Genomic DNA, 15,238 nt, shown 5'->3' with positions numbered 1-15,238 from the left:
GAAGTGTCCAGTAATATTTACTAATTATTTTGGAATTCTCAAAATTTTATGATGTTAGGGGTTTGTAAATTTTTACCAAAAATTTATTATAGTGTACTTTATTATAGTGTAACAGACCAATAAGTGCACTTCAGTTAGGCAAGTTGTCTCCTTCCCTTTCAAGAGATTCCTGATAAAGCAATGATAGGCACTTAGCAAAAACGCATTGCAGATTATGGACAATGAATAAGCCTCTGAAAAGAAACATTATTGTCCTTGTTACTGCGCATGAGCTATGTACAAATATTAAAACAAGTAGAAGGCAATAATTTAAAAGCAACCCAAAAAACTAAAGATCCAAGAGAGATAAATGTATTTCACAAAGTAGTAAATTTCTCCATTCTATATCCCAGTGCAACCCATATCATGATCTCAGTGGTGATCTCTAGGGAGGAAAGTGGTAGCTGGAGGACAAGGAGCAAGACATGTACTCATTTTCCTCTCACTACTCTTTTGGATGTTTAGAATTTGACTTCTAATTCCGAGAAATAAATAATTTAAAAGTATAAAATGACAGAAAATCTTCAACCTATTATATAAAACATGTTTCTTATTAAGTCCGCTATTACGTTTCTAATGAAACTATCCAGTGTTCTTTGAATATACATTCGTAAGTCAAGTATGAAGGAAAACTAGAGATAAGTAATAGGAGTCAGGAAAACCAAATTAAAAACAAAGATGGTGAGAAAAGAAGGACAAGATTTAGGCTAGAGACAATAAGTACAATATGAATTAAAGAATGGAGAATGTGGAATTCAGAGGGAAATCTGGGTTTTTATTCACTGTCTACATCACTTTCTACTTTGGGGGTAAGTGGCAAGGGGACTGGAAAAATCTGATGATTTCAGAGCTAAAAGATATAATATAATTCTCTGTAGCACCAATTTTTCCAAGATGATTATCTTGCAAAAGATGCAAGTGTAGAGGTTAAGAACGCTGGCTCTAAGGTTCAAATTAAGTTTCTGCCACTTATTACTAAGTGACCTCGGGTCCAGTATTTAACTCTACTCACCTCCATTTCCATACCAGGAAAGAAGGCTAATGACAGTAATGACCTAACGCAGTGGGTGCAAGAATCAGTAAGGCAGCACACGTAACACCCTAAACAGCCCACGCACACAATAACCATCTGCAGATATCAATTATCATTGTTACATGTTAATAACAGTGTGAATCCCATGGCTTAAAAACCAGTGATACAATTTGGCACTATGCCAAAGACCTTCTGCTGCTCTATTACTGTTTTCATGTATTTGACCAGCCTTAACAAATGTAAGCTCATTGATAAGATTAAAAGTTGGTAGATTTTAGAATTTATGACATACTTCTCAGGGCAAAGCAATCACACTGCCATGGAGATTATGTACACGCTCCATGGTGCCCAAATCAAAAGACTGGTAAACAAGGATACATGGGGTATTTAAAGAAAAGAAAATTTAAAAGTTCCAGATGAATAAAAGCTGAATGAGAAAGCTACTTTATGCCAAAAATAAAAAGCTTTCCTCTAAAAAAGATACTTACTCTTCATTGTATAGACATCCTGACATCACAATGACTCCTTAACTGCATGTTAAAAAATGAGTCCAAAAATATAAAATTCTTTAAAAGGCAGCAGGACAAAGCACCTAAAATGCCCTGTGAACAGCCAGAACACATAATTGGGATTCATTTCCAGGCAATCAATCAGCTAGTTGAGTCACCAAAATGGGACTATTGCTTAAGACATGTGTGTCTGGTTCAAGAGTCATTGACTTCTGGCACTTAAAACAGTATAAGTCATAAGATACATCAGCTCTGCCGTTACAGAAGACTGAATATCTTAATGATACCAAGTCCCCATGAAATTGATCTATAAATTCAATATGATTTTAATCAAAATCTCATAAAGTTGGAATAGTTAACATCCAATAATAGCTAAGAACCCATTGAAAAAAATCAGAAAAATATAAAAGTTCAGAGTAGCTATCGTACCAAACATCAAGAATTATTGTAAGGCTATAATACTTAAATCCATGACGTAGTAGCACAGGGACAGTAAAAACAGACTCACAGATATATGGAAACTTCATCAGGCAAAGGCTAGACTTTATTTTCTAAATCATATTCTGATCATTGGTTTTTCATATAGTGAAAGAAGAACTGTACTCCCAGATTACTCTATATACACTAAAAAAAAAATCAATTATGGGTTCTTTGAAGGCTTAAATATGAAAAAGGAAAACTAAAATATAGTCAGTGGCACTGTAATAGTGTTGTTGGTGACAGATGGCTACCCCTGTGGTGAGCACAGCATAATATACAGAATTGTCAAATCACTATGTTGTACACCTGAAACTAATGTAACATTGTGTGTCAACTATAATTTAAAAAAAGAAAAAAGAAAAAGATAAAGACTTAAATATGAAAAAGCAAAACTAATAATTTTAGAAATAGGATAGAGGAGGATATCTTCATGAATTTGGAATGGAGAAGAATTTCTTAAATAGGACACAATAAATGCAAACAATAGAGGAAGTTGTTAAAATTTACTGTATCTCTAAAATATTTTAAAATTTATTATATCCCTCTGTATCTTAAAATTATTCCACAATTGTAGTGTATCTTTTTGTAAACTTTGAAATATGAAATAATTCTGCATGTGCAATGGTGCCAGCTGAGAATATTTTCTGGTTATGAATACATATAGTCCTTAGTAATTTTCTTCAATTAGAAAAAATTAACTGTACTTGTCTTCTCAGGCTGGCATAACACAGTACCATGGACTGGGTTGTTTAAATAACAAAAATGTATCTTCTCAGAGTTCTGGATACCAGAAGTCCAAAGCAAGTTGTTGGCAGGGATGGTTTCTTCTGAGGTCTCTCTCCTTGCAGATGGCTGTCTTCTGTGTCTTCACCTCATCTTCCCTCTGTACCTGTCTGTGTCCAAATTAACTCTTCTTATTAGGACACTAGTTATATTAGATTGGAGCCTACCCTCATGACCTCGTATTAACTTGACTACCTCTTTGAAAATCATAAGATCACACATTAGGAGTTAGGACTCACCGCATGAATTTTGGGGTGATGCAATTCAGGCCATAACAACAACCCCATAGAAAAGTGGGCAAAGACTTAAAACGGGCACTGTACAGAAAAGGAAATCCCAATGGCCAATAGTACAGTATGAAAATACGCTGAGTCTCATTAGTGTTCCTAGAAAAAACAAATTAGGATGCAGAGAAATACCATTTGACACCCACCAAATTGGTGAGAATTTAACAGTCTGACAGAATCAAGAATTGGCAAAGATATGGATCAACTGGACTGCATATACTTGGTTGATGAGACTGAATATTTGTCTAACGACCTTAGAAAAAAATTGTCATTCATCCAATAATGTTGATGGTGTTTAAGATTCAGAAATATCAATCCTAGGAATATTAACTAGAAAAAGTCTCATACATTTACACTAATAAGCATGTAAAAACTGTTCATGCCAGGACTGTTTGTGGTAGCAAAATAGTGGAAAACCAAAGGTCTATCAATAGCATGATGGATACATAGTGGTATAATTCTATAATGAAATAATCTATATAGCCATTAAAAGGAATCAATTATAGCTAAAAATACAAATGTAGATGAATCTCAGGAACATAAGGTGAGTGAGTGAAAAAAAGCTATTTCAAAACTAATACTTACAGAATGATTTGATTTATACAGATTTCAAAAACATGAAAAACTACAAAGTGTATTTTTAGTGATACAAATATATGTGGTAAAACCATTAAAAAAAAAAAAAAGGAAGGGGAGGAGCAAGATGGTGGAGGAGTAGGAGACCTAAATTTCATCTGGTCCCAGGAATTCAGCTGGATAGGAATCAAACCATTCTGAACACCTACAAACTCAACAGGAGATCGAAGAAAAGAAGAGCAGCAACTCTCTGAACAGGAAAGCAACCACTTTCTGGAAGGCAGGGCGTGCAGAGCAGTGAATCCGAGGCGATATTTGGGAAGATAGATGGTGGGGGAGGGGACCTCCGTCGGCCGCTTCTGGCAAGTGATAGAGCAGCGGAGCACAAAATCGGAACTTTTAGAAGTTGGCTCCGCTGAGGGACTTCGCTCCAGTGGCTCAGCGGGGGGTGGAACCCTCGCTGGGACAGCGTGGTCTCAGGACCCTCAGGGTCACAGAAAGACCACGGGTGCCTGAGTGCAACAGAGCTCCCAGGTATTGGAGCAGGGAAGCCAGCTGCAGAGACGGAGCCGAGGAGTGGGCTCTCAGCTCGGGGTTGCCATAAACCGTGATCCCCAGGACAGTCGGGCCACTGCTCCTCCAGCAGGGACCCAACAAGCGGCAGATCCGGGGAGACTCCCCTTCCTCCCCCCAGAGGAGCGGCGCAGAACCGCACCGCAGGGATCTGCTAGGTTTGGAAACTCCATACAGGATCGAGTACCAGAGATAGAAATGCTCGGTCACAGGCCGGGTGAGCATGGAGTGTGGCCAGAGACCGGGGAGACGGGAGTGACTGACTGCTTTTCTCTGGGGGCGCACTGAGGAGCGGGGCCACCAGTTCTTGGCTCCTCCGGGTGGAGATTGGGAGGCCGCCATTTTCACCCTCATCCCCAAAGCTGTATGGAAAGCTTGCAGGGAACAAAAGCTCCCAAGAGCAAACCCGAGCTGATTACTTAGCCCGGACCAGGCAAGGGCAGGGAAATTCCGCCTCCAGCAAAGACATTTGGGAACCTCAGCAACAGGCCCTTCCCCCAGAAGGTCAGCAAGAACCGCCAGCCAAGACCAAGTTTACCAATAAATAAGAACGGCAGAACTCCAGCGCTAGGGGAATACTGCACATAGAATTCATGGCTTTTTTTCCCATGATTCTTTAGTCTTTCAAAGTTAACTTTTTTAACTTTCTTTTTTTTTCTTTTTCCCTTTTCCAACCAACATCTTAGCAATCCCTTTTTTAAAAATTTTTATTTTTCACTTTTAGAGTCATATTCTATCCCTTCACTGTAGTTAACCTTATTTTTGGTTTATATATAACTTGTTCTCTCTTTAAAATTTTGGGATACAGTTTCTTCTAACAGACCAAAATATAGCCTAAATCTCTAGTGTGTGGCTTTGTTCTAGACTCCTGCCTGTTCACATACTCTACCTTTTTTTTGGTTTTTTAAATTTCTCTTCTTTTTTCAACAAATTTCTTATCTTCTCAATTCCTCTTACAAAATCGTTTATAATTTTCATCTTTACACTCATATTCCATCCCCTCATCGTATTTACCCTGATTTTTGTACATATATAAGTTTTTCTTTCTTTAAAATTTTGGGAGGCAGTTTCTTCCAACAGACGAAAATATGCCCAAAATCTAGTGTGTGGCACCGATCTGTTCACCAGACTGATCATTTTTGATCATATTCTTTTTTTTTCTTTTTCTTTTCTTCTTCTTTTTTTCTTTCTTTCCCTTTCTTTTCCCCCGGTTTCAGGGCTCTTCTGACTTGTTTAGGGTATATTTTTCTGGGGTCGTTGTTACCCTGTCAGCATTTTGTTCTCACATTCATCTATTCTCCTCTGGACAAAATGACAAGATGGAAAAACTCACCTCAAAAAAAAGAACAAGAGGCAGTACTGACTGCCAGGGACCTAATCAATATGGACATCAGTTAGATGTCAGAACTAGAGTTCAGAATGATGATTATAAAGATATTGGCCAGGCTTGAAAAAGGCATGGAAAATACTAGAGAAACTCTATATGGAGAAATAAAAGAGCTAAAATCCAACCAAACCAAAAACAAAAAGGTTATTAATGAGGTGCAATCAAAACTGGAGCTCTAACTGCTAGGATAAATGAGGCAGAAGAGAGAATTAGTGATATAGAAGATCAAATGGTGGAAAATAAAGAAGCTGAGAAAAGAGAGATAAGCTACTGGATCACGAGGGCAGAATTCGAGAGAGAAGTGATACCATAAGATGAAACAACATTAGAATAATTGGGATCCCAGAAGAAGAGAAAGAGAGAGAGGGGCAGAAGGCATATTGGAGCAAATAATACCAGAGAACTTCCGTAATTTGGGGAAGGAAACAGGCATCAAAATCCAGGAGGCACAGAGAACCCCCCTCAAAATCAATAAAAATAGGTCAACACCCCGACATCTAATACTAAAACTTACGAGTCTCAGAGACAAAGGGAAAATCCTGAAAGCAGCTCGGGAGAAGAGGTCTGTAACCTACAATGGTAGAAACATTAGATTGGCAACAGACCTATCCACAGAGACCTGGCAGGCCAGAAAGGACTGGCATGATATATTCACAGTACTAAATGAGAAAAATATGGAACCAAGAATACTATATCCAGCTAGGCTGTCACTGGAAATAGAAGGACATATAAAAGGCTTCCAGGACAAACAAAAACTAAAAGAATTTGCAAACACGAAACCAGCCCTACAAGAAATAATGAAAGGAGTTCTCTAAGCAAAGAGAAAGCCTAAAAGTAACATAGACCAGAAAGAAACAGAGACAATATACAGTAACAGTCACCTTATAGGCAATACAATGGTACTAAATTCATATCTTTCAATAGTTACCCTGAATGTAAGTGGGCTAAATGCCCCAATCAAAAGACACAGGGTACCAGATTGGATAAAAAAAAGAAGATCCATTGATATGCTGTCTGCAAGAGACTTATTTTAGACTCAAAGACACCCGCAGATTGAAAGTGAGGGGGTGGAAAACCATTTACCATGCTAATGGACATCAAAAGAAAGCTGGGGTGGCAATCCTTATATCAGACAAATTAGATTTTAAACCAAAGACTATAATAAGAGATAAGGAAGGACACTACAGCATACTTAAAGGGTATATCCAACAAGAAGATCTAACAATTGTAAATATCTATGCCCCGAACATGGGAGCAGCCAATTATATAAGCCAATTAATAACAAAAGCAAAGAAACACATCGACAACAATACAATAATAGTGGGGGACTTTAACAACCCCTCACTGAAATGGACAGATCATCTAAGCAAAAGATCAACAAGGAAATAAAGACTTTAAATGACACACTGGACCAAATGGACTTCACAGACATATTCAGAACATTCCATCCCAAAGCAACAGAATCCATATTCTTCTCTAGTGCCCAAGGAACATTCTCCAGAATTGATCACATCCTAGGTCACAAATCAGGTCTCAACTGGTACCAAAAGATTGGGATCATTCCCTGCATATGTTCGGACCACAATGCTTTGAACTAGAACTCAATCACAAGAGGAAAGTTGGAAAGAACTCAAATACATGGAGACTAAAGAGCATCCTACTAAAGAATGAATGGGTCAACCAGGAAATTAAAGAATTAAAAAAATTCATGGAAACAAATAAAAATGAAAACAAATGTTCAAAATCTTTGGGATGCAGCAAAGGCAGTCCCAAGAGGAAAGTATATAGCAATGCAAGCCTTTCTCAAGAAACAAGAAAGGTCTCCAATAAACAACCTAACCCTACACCTAAAGGAGCTGGAGAAAGAACAGCAAATAAAGCCTAAACCCATCAGGAGAAGAGAAATAATAAGGATCAGAGCAGAAATCAATGAAATGGAAACCAAAAGAACAGTAGAACAGATGAACGAAACTAGGAGCTGGTTCTTGGAAAGAATTTAACAAGATTGATAAACCCCTGGCCAGGCTTATCAAAAAGAAAAGAGCAATGACCCAAATAAATAAAATCATGAATGAAAGAGGAGAGATCACAACCAACACCAAAGAAATACAAACAATTATAAGAACATATTATGCGCAACTATATGCCAGCAAATTAGATAATCTGGAAGAAATGGTTGCATTCCTAGAGATGTATCAACTACCAAAACTGAACCAGGAAGAAATAGAAAACCTGAACAGACCTATAACCACTAAGGAAATTGAAGCAGTCATCAAAAATCTCCCAACAAACAAAAGCCCAGGGCCAGATGGCTTCCCAGGGGAATTCTGCCAAATATTTAAAGAAGAATTAATACCTATTCTCCTGAAACTGTTCCAAACAATAGAAATGGAAGGAAAACTTCCAAACTCATTTTATGAGGCCAGCATTACCTTGATCCCAAAACCAAACAAAGGCCCCATCCAAAAGGAGAATTACAGACCAATGCCCTTGATGAACATGGATGCAAAAATTCTCACCAAAATACTAGCCAATAGGATCCAACGGTACATTAAAAGGATTATTCACGATGACCAAGTGGGATTTATCCCTGGGCTGCAAGGTTGGTTCAATATCCGCAAATCAATCAATGTGATACAATACATTAATAAAAGAAAGAACCATATGATCCTCTCAATAGATGCAGAAAAAGCTTTTGATAAAGTACAACATCCTTTGTTGATTAAAACTCTTCAGAGTATAGGGATAGAGGGTACATACCTCAATACCATAAAAGCCATCTATGAAAAACCCACAGCGAGTATCAGTCTCAATGGGGAAAAACTGAGAGCTTTCCCCCTAAGGTCAGGAACACGGCAGGGATGTCCACTATCACCACTGCCATTCAACATAGTATTAGAAGTCCTAGCCACACAATCAGACAACAAAAATAAATAAAAGGCATCTGAATTGGCAAAGAAGAAGTCAAACTCTCAGTCTTTGCAGATGATATGATACTTTATGTGGAAAACCCAAAAGACTCCACCCCAAAACTGCTAGAACTCAAACAGGAATTCAGTAAAGTGGCAGGATATAAAATCAATGCACAGAAATCAGTGGCATTCCTATACACCAACAAGACAGAAGAAAGAGAAATTAGGGAGTCAATCCCATTTACAATTGCACCGAAAACCATAAGATACCTAGGAATAAATCTAACCAAAGAGGCAAAGAATCTGTACTCAAAAAACTATAAAATACTCATGAAAGAAATTGAGGAAGACACAAAGAAATGGAAAAAACGTTCCATGCCCATGGATTGGAAGAACAAACATTGTGAAGATGTCAATGCTACCTAGAGCAGTCTACACATTCTATGCAATCCCTATCAAAATACCATCCACTTTTTTCAAAGAAATGGAACAAATAATCCTAAAATTTGTATGGAATCAGAAAAGACCCCGAATAGCCAGAGGAATGTTGAAAAAGAAAAGCAAACCTGGTGGCATCACAATTCCAGACTTTAAGCTCTATTACAAAGCTGTCATCATCAAGACAGTATGGTACTGGTACAAAAACAGACACATAGATCAATGGAACAGAATCGAGAGCCCAGAAATGGACCCTCAACTCTATGGTCAACTAAACTGTGACAAAGCAGGAAAGAATGTCCAGTGGAAAAGACAGTCTCTTCAACAAATGATGTTGGGAAAATTGGACAGCCACATGCAGAAGAATGAAACTGGACCATTTCCTTACACCACACACAAAAATAGACTCAAAATGGATGAAAGACCTAATGTGAGACAGGAGTGCATCAAAATCCTAGAGGAGAACACAGGCAGCAACCTCTTCAATCTCAGCCACAGCAACTTCTTCCTAGAAACATCGCCAAAGGCAAGGGAAGCAAGGGCAAAAATGAACTATTGGGACCTCATCAAGATAAAAAGCTTTTGCACAGCAAAGGAAGCAGTCAACAAAACCAAAAGACAACCAACAGAATGGGAGAAGATATTTGCAAATGACATATCAGATAAAGGGCTAGTATCCAAAATCTATAAAGAACTTATCAAACTCAACACCCAAAGAACAAATGATCCAATCAAGAAATGGGCAGAAGACATGAAGAGACACTTTTCCAAAGAAGACATCCAAATGGCCAACAGACACATGAAAAAGTGCTCAACATTGCTCGGCATCAGGGAAATCCAAATCAAAACCTCAATGAGGTACCACCTCACACCAGTCAGAATGGCTAAAATTAACAAATCAGGAAACGACAGATGTTGGCGAGGATGCAGAGAAAGGGGAACCCTCCTCCACTGTCGGTGGGAATGCAAGCTGGTGCAGCCACTCTGGAAAACAGTATGGAGGGTCCTCAAAAAGTTGAAAATAGAGCTACCCTATGACCCAGCAATTGCACTACTGGGTGTTTACCACAAAGATACAAATGCAGTGATCAGAAGGTGTACGTGCACCCCAATGTTTATAGCAACAATGTCCACAATAGCCAAACTATGGAAAGAGCCAAGATGTCCATCAACAGATGAATGGATAAAGAAGATGTGGTATACACACACACACACACACACACACACACACACACACACACACACACACAATGGAATATTATGCAGCCATCAAAAAAAAAAAAACAAAAACGAAATCTTGCCATTTGCAAGGATGTAGATGGAACTAGAGGGTATTATGCTAAGCGAAATAAGTCAATTAGAGAAAGACATGTATCATATGATCTCACTGATATGAGGAATTCTTAATCTCAGGAAACAAACTGAGGGTTGCTGGAGTGGTGGGGGGTGGTAGGGATGGGGTGGCTGGGTGATAGACATTGGCGAGGGTATGTGCTATGGTGAGCGCTGTGAATTGTGTAAGACTGATGAATCACAGACCTGTACCTCTGAAACAAATAATACATTATATGTTAAAAATAAAAAAAAAAAGAAAGAAAAGATGGCACCTGGGTGGCTCAGTCATTAAGCATCTGCTTTCAGCTCAGGGCATGATCCCAGGGTCCTGGGATCGAGCCCCGCGTTGGGCTCTCTGCTCTGCAGGAAGCCTGCTTCTCCCTCTCCCACTCCCCTGCTTGTGTTCTCTCTCTTGCTGCATCTGTCTCTGTGAAATAAATAAACAAAATCTTAAAAAAAAAAAGAAGAGGATAGTAGGAAGGGAAAAATGAAGGGGGGGAAATCGCAGGGGGAGATGAACCATGAGAGACGACGGACTCTGAGAAACAAACTGAGGGTTCTAGAGGGGAGGCGGGTGGGGGGATGGGTTAGCCTGGTGATGGGTATTAAAGAGGGCACGTTCTGCATGGAGCACTGGGTGTTATGCACAAACAATGAATCATGGAACACTACATCAAAAACTAATGCTGTAATGTATGGTGATTAACATAACAATAAAAAAATTTAAAGAAAAAAAAGAAGAAGATAGTAGGAAGGGAAAAATGAAAGGGGGAAATCGCAGGGGGGAGATGAATCATGAGAGACTATGGACTCTGAAAAACAAACTGAGGGTTCTAGAGGGGAGGCGGTGGGAGGATGGGTTAGCCTGGTGATGGGTATTAAAGAGGGCACATACTGCATGGAGCACTGGGTGTTATACGCAAACAATGAATCATGGAACACCGCATCAAAAACTAATGATGTAACATATGGTGATTAACATAACCTAGTAAAATAAAATTAAAAAAAAAAAGGCTGTAAGTGAAAACCAAAAAAAAAAAAAAGAGGAAAAAAGGAAATGTAAAAACAGAATTCTGGATAATGGCACCTCTGAGGCAATTGGAACAGAATGTGTTGGGGAAGAGGTACACTACAAAGGTATTCACTGAATTCATTCAAAACTCTAAAGTTTATCAAATGTTTTATTAAAACTTTTGTTATATATTCAATATTTAGCAAAAATAGTTTAAAATTAAAATGTTAGAATACATTAAAGTGCATGAAAGAATATGAGATAAAAATGCTATAGTGTTTTTTATTAGAAATGAGCAGTCTAAAAAAAAATCTACGTATAACCATCTCTGCCAAATTCTAAGCATTGTCATTTCTCATTTTAAATCATAAGATCACCATGTAATAGAAGCAGAATTGAAAGACTATTAGAGAATAATCTCGTTTATAAAACACTGCAAACACTGCAACCAGATAAATGCCAATAAAATTATTTCCCCGTAAATCTTAATTGAATGCTCTGTAAAGACAAGATGTTACAGTATTAAAATTTTGTCCTTTTTAAAAAATGTTCATTTTATCTATTTCACAATATGTGAAAATATTTTCCACTTTCCACATATAACATTTCAGAGTCATCAGAACTATACTGGAATTAATTTGGGGAGAAGGACGAATATACACATGTCCCAATTTTTTATGCCAAATATTCAAATTCAAAATGCATTCAGGTGTATAAAATGTAAGTGATATTTCAAGAAAGGGAATCTGAATCCGAATAACAGACTATCTGGCAGAGAGAGACAAATTCCATGATGGCCTCTTATTCTTTGCCAGACCCACGTCTTTACATGCAGAGCCACTACTTAGACCCAGGAGTCCATGGCCTGACTGAGTTGCCAAGTATTGGCCCAAAAGGAAGAGAATAATCACCGTGTTTTGGTTCAACTAACGCTGCTCTAGGAAACACAGTGGAGTCTCATGGGATACCACCAACTGCACAAGCCTCGGAGAGCTAAGGCGTAGGCTAGGGGTAGGTAGAGTATAACAGGTGAGGCCTGGGATGAAAAGTAGTCTGTCTTGTGAAATCACCCCAGATTTTTGCCCTAACTTCTGTCCATTCAACAGATGCCTTTTTACATTTTTACTATAATTCAAAAGCAGTTAACATGGAAGCTGCTTTTAGAGACATAGGGGATATTTAAATACAGTAACAAGGATTCTACCATCTTTCCAATCTTAGGAAAGTCCCAAAGAATTGCTTCCTAGATTTTTATAGCACTCTTCCATCTATTCCAGATCTTCAACCCAAGTGGGAATGGGGCATTCAGCCAAGACAAACATATGGACAGAGATACAGACCAACTGTGTTTCTCTGCAGAGGTTTTTGGAAGCATCATCCCTTCTCTTACCCATCAGAAGCTTTACAACAATTTCTTTTACTCTGTACCTTTTATCCTTTAACAATTCGAAAAATCCCATCCCTGCTTAAAAACTGGGCATACCAATCCTAAACCATGGCTGGAATAATAATTGAGTATCAATGACACATAATAAAAACATCCTCAACCACGGATCAGGAAAAATTAGGAAGCCAAGACATTCGAATCCTCCAATATGAAGACCATTCTAAAGATGGAAAGACTTGTTTCTGCTTTATCTACTTGGAAATTAAATGTATGCTTAAAAGATTACCCTGTCCTAACATCTTCATGACTTGCAATTAGGCCCTGAATGTAGTTAAGAGATAATGAATTACACAAACATGATAATAGGACAGCAAACACCCTTCACAACTTTCCAGGAGGCATTGCTGAGCACAGCAGGAGAATAACATTGCTGCTCTGGACTGATTAGGCTGAAAGCATCATCAGATGCAATTAAACTGCACAAAATGTCAAAATGCAGCAAGGAAACCAAACACACAATGTCACAGAAGCTCTGCATCTAGAGAAATTCTTTGCATAATTTATTGAGCATGTGCTATAGTACTGCATGATCAAAGCAAAAGGAAGAAAAAGAAAGGCCCACTATTGTGGACCCAGACCCATCAACTGAAACACAAATCTGTGATTTGCATAGTGAATATAGAACTGGGGATTACAGTGAAATGAGCCCTAAATTGCAGGCACATCACTTGGAGATTTAGGGAACCATAACAATAAAACTTTCTTTGAAGTTTAAGTTTTAAGAGGGCTTAGCATTTTCTATTCATAGGTCCTCACAGCTATTAACAAAAGCAAAAGAAGTTTGAAAATAGTGAGTTTGAGGCATGGCTTTGGCCAGTCACACTGAGTTAAGTATCTGCCATTAAGTTTATAGTAGAAATCCTTTTAAAAGAGAAAGGAGCCTTGTGAAGAGGCTAGAGGTTTCTTCACAGGAATAGGACAGTCTGGGGCAGCAATGAGAGAGCACACTACAAACGATACAGCGTGGTGCCTTGAGTGTCAGGCTCCATGTTTAGATCCAGCCCCCTAATCAGCTGTGACAGGGAATGAGAATCCATGAGGCAAAACCTAGCCACGCCAGATGCTGGCAAGCCTCTCAGAAGGCGAAGGAGACAGCCGATCGCAGAGCAGCCGCTGTCTGTCCGGAAGCTCCAGCATTGTCATCTGAACTCAGCCTGTGGGGAGGAGGAGGCCGCCCACACCTGCTCCCCTGACTAGAGCCTCCCAGCTGGTCAGGACCGGGAGGACTACACCAATGGCGGCTTTAGAAAGGAGCCCCCTATGTCTGAAATCGGGGGGCGGGGGTCTGGGGGCAGTGCAAGATTCGCCAGCTTGGTTGGGACTTAACAATCATGCAACCTGCCCATGGCACACATCAGGAAAAGGAATGGCAAAGAGATGAACTGAACTGAGCTAACCAGTCTTATCCTTACGACTGGACTTCACTTTTCTCCCTCCACGTCCTTGATCCCTCACCACACAAAGCAGCTCAACAGCCTTTGGTGGAAATGCAGACACTCAGGCCCCACCTCAGGCCAACTAAATCAGGAACTATTTTTAAACAAGATCCCCAGAAGGTTCCCACGCACATTAAGGTTTGAAAAGCAGGGCTGTACACCACACTGTTCAACTCTTGCGAAGCAGACTTGGGAGACAAACTGCCTGGGTTTCGATCTAGTCTCCTTCACTTACTAGCTACGAGACCCTTCAACTCGCTCTCTCTCTGTTCCTTCTGCAAAAGCATCACAATACTTACCTCACAGGGTTCTTGTGAGCAATACACAGATGAACATATAGAAAGCTTAGCATGATGCCTGGCATAAAACAGATTTAAGTTTTAGCAGTTACTTTTTTAATATTTTTATCAAGGAAAACATCAGAAATTATCAACTTCTGCATTTATATATGACTCTGTTTAGAAATAGGGATTTTGCAAGGCTTTTAAGGATTCATATAGTGATTCGCCAGTGTCTTCAAAGAACAGAGAAACTTCCAAGCTCAATATAAAAGAGCTGCTTCGTGTCTTGTCTCTCTGCTTGTACTCCAGTCTTGTTTTTCGCGATAATGCCCACAGAGTTCTAGATTGCCCAGGAGGTCAACTAAGCATACTTAGGAAACTTACAAAGCACTTAGGACACTTACAAAGCCACATTTCCACCCTACCCCCCTAAAAAAAAAACTTAGAAAAGTACATTTCTAGGAATATATTATAATATTGCAATTAGAAAATCTAGAAAGAAATTAATTTCTGCATACAGGTAAGTTTTATTTCAAAACGTAAAATCTTTCTCCAATTTTTATACATGTCATTTCTTTTCCTCACCTAATTACACAAGCTAAGAAAGAGCAAAACTGATTTCTGAATACACAGAGGGGACACATTTATAGCTTCTAATGAACTTAGAGAGTACCAACCCTTGTGAGCCACTTGTAATTTTTCCAACACAA

The sequence above is a fragment of the Zalophus californianus genome, chromosome 9, assembly GCF_009762305.2.
Source record: "Zalophus californianus isolate mZalCal1 chromosome 9, mZalCal1.pri.v2, whole genome shotgun sequence".
NCBI classification, from domain to species: Eukaryota; Metazoa; Chordata; class Mammalia; order Carnivora; family Otariidae; genus Zalophus; species Zalophus californianus.
Note: the sequence above shows the minus strand (reverse complement) of the source record.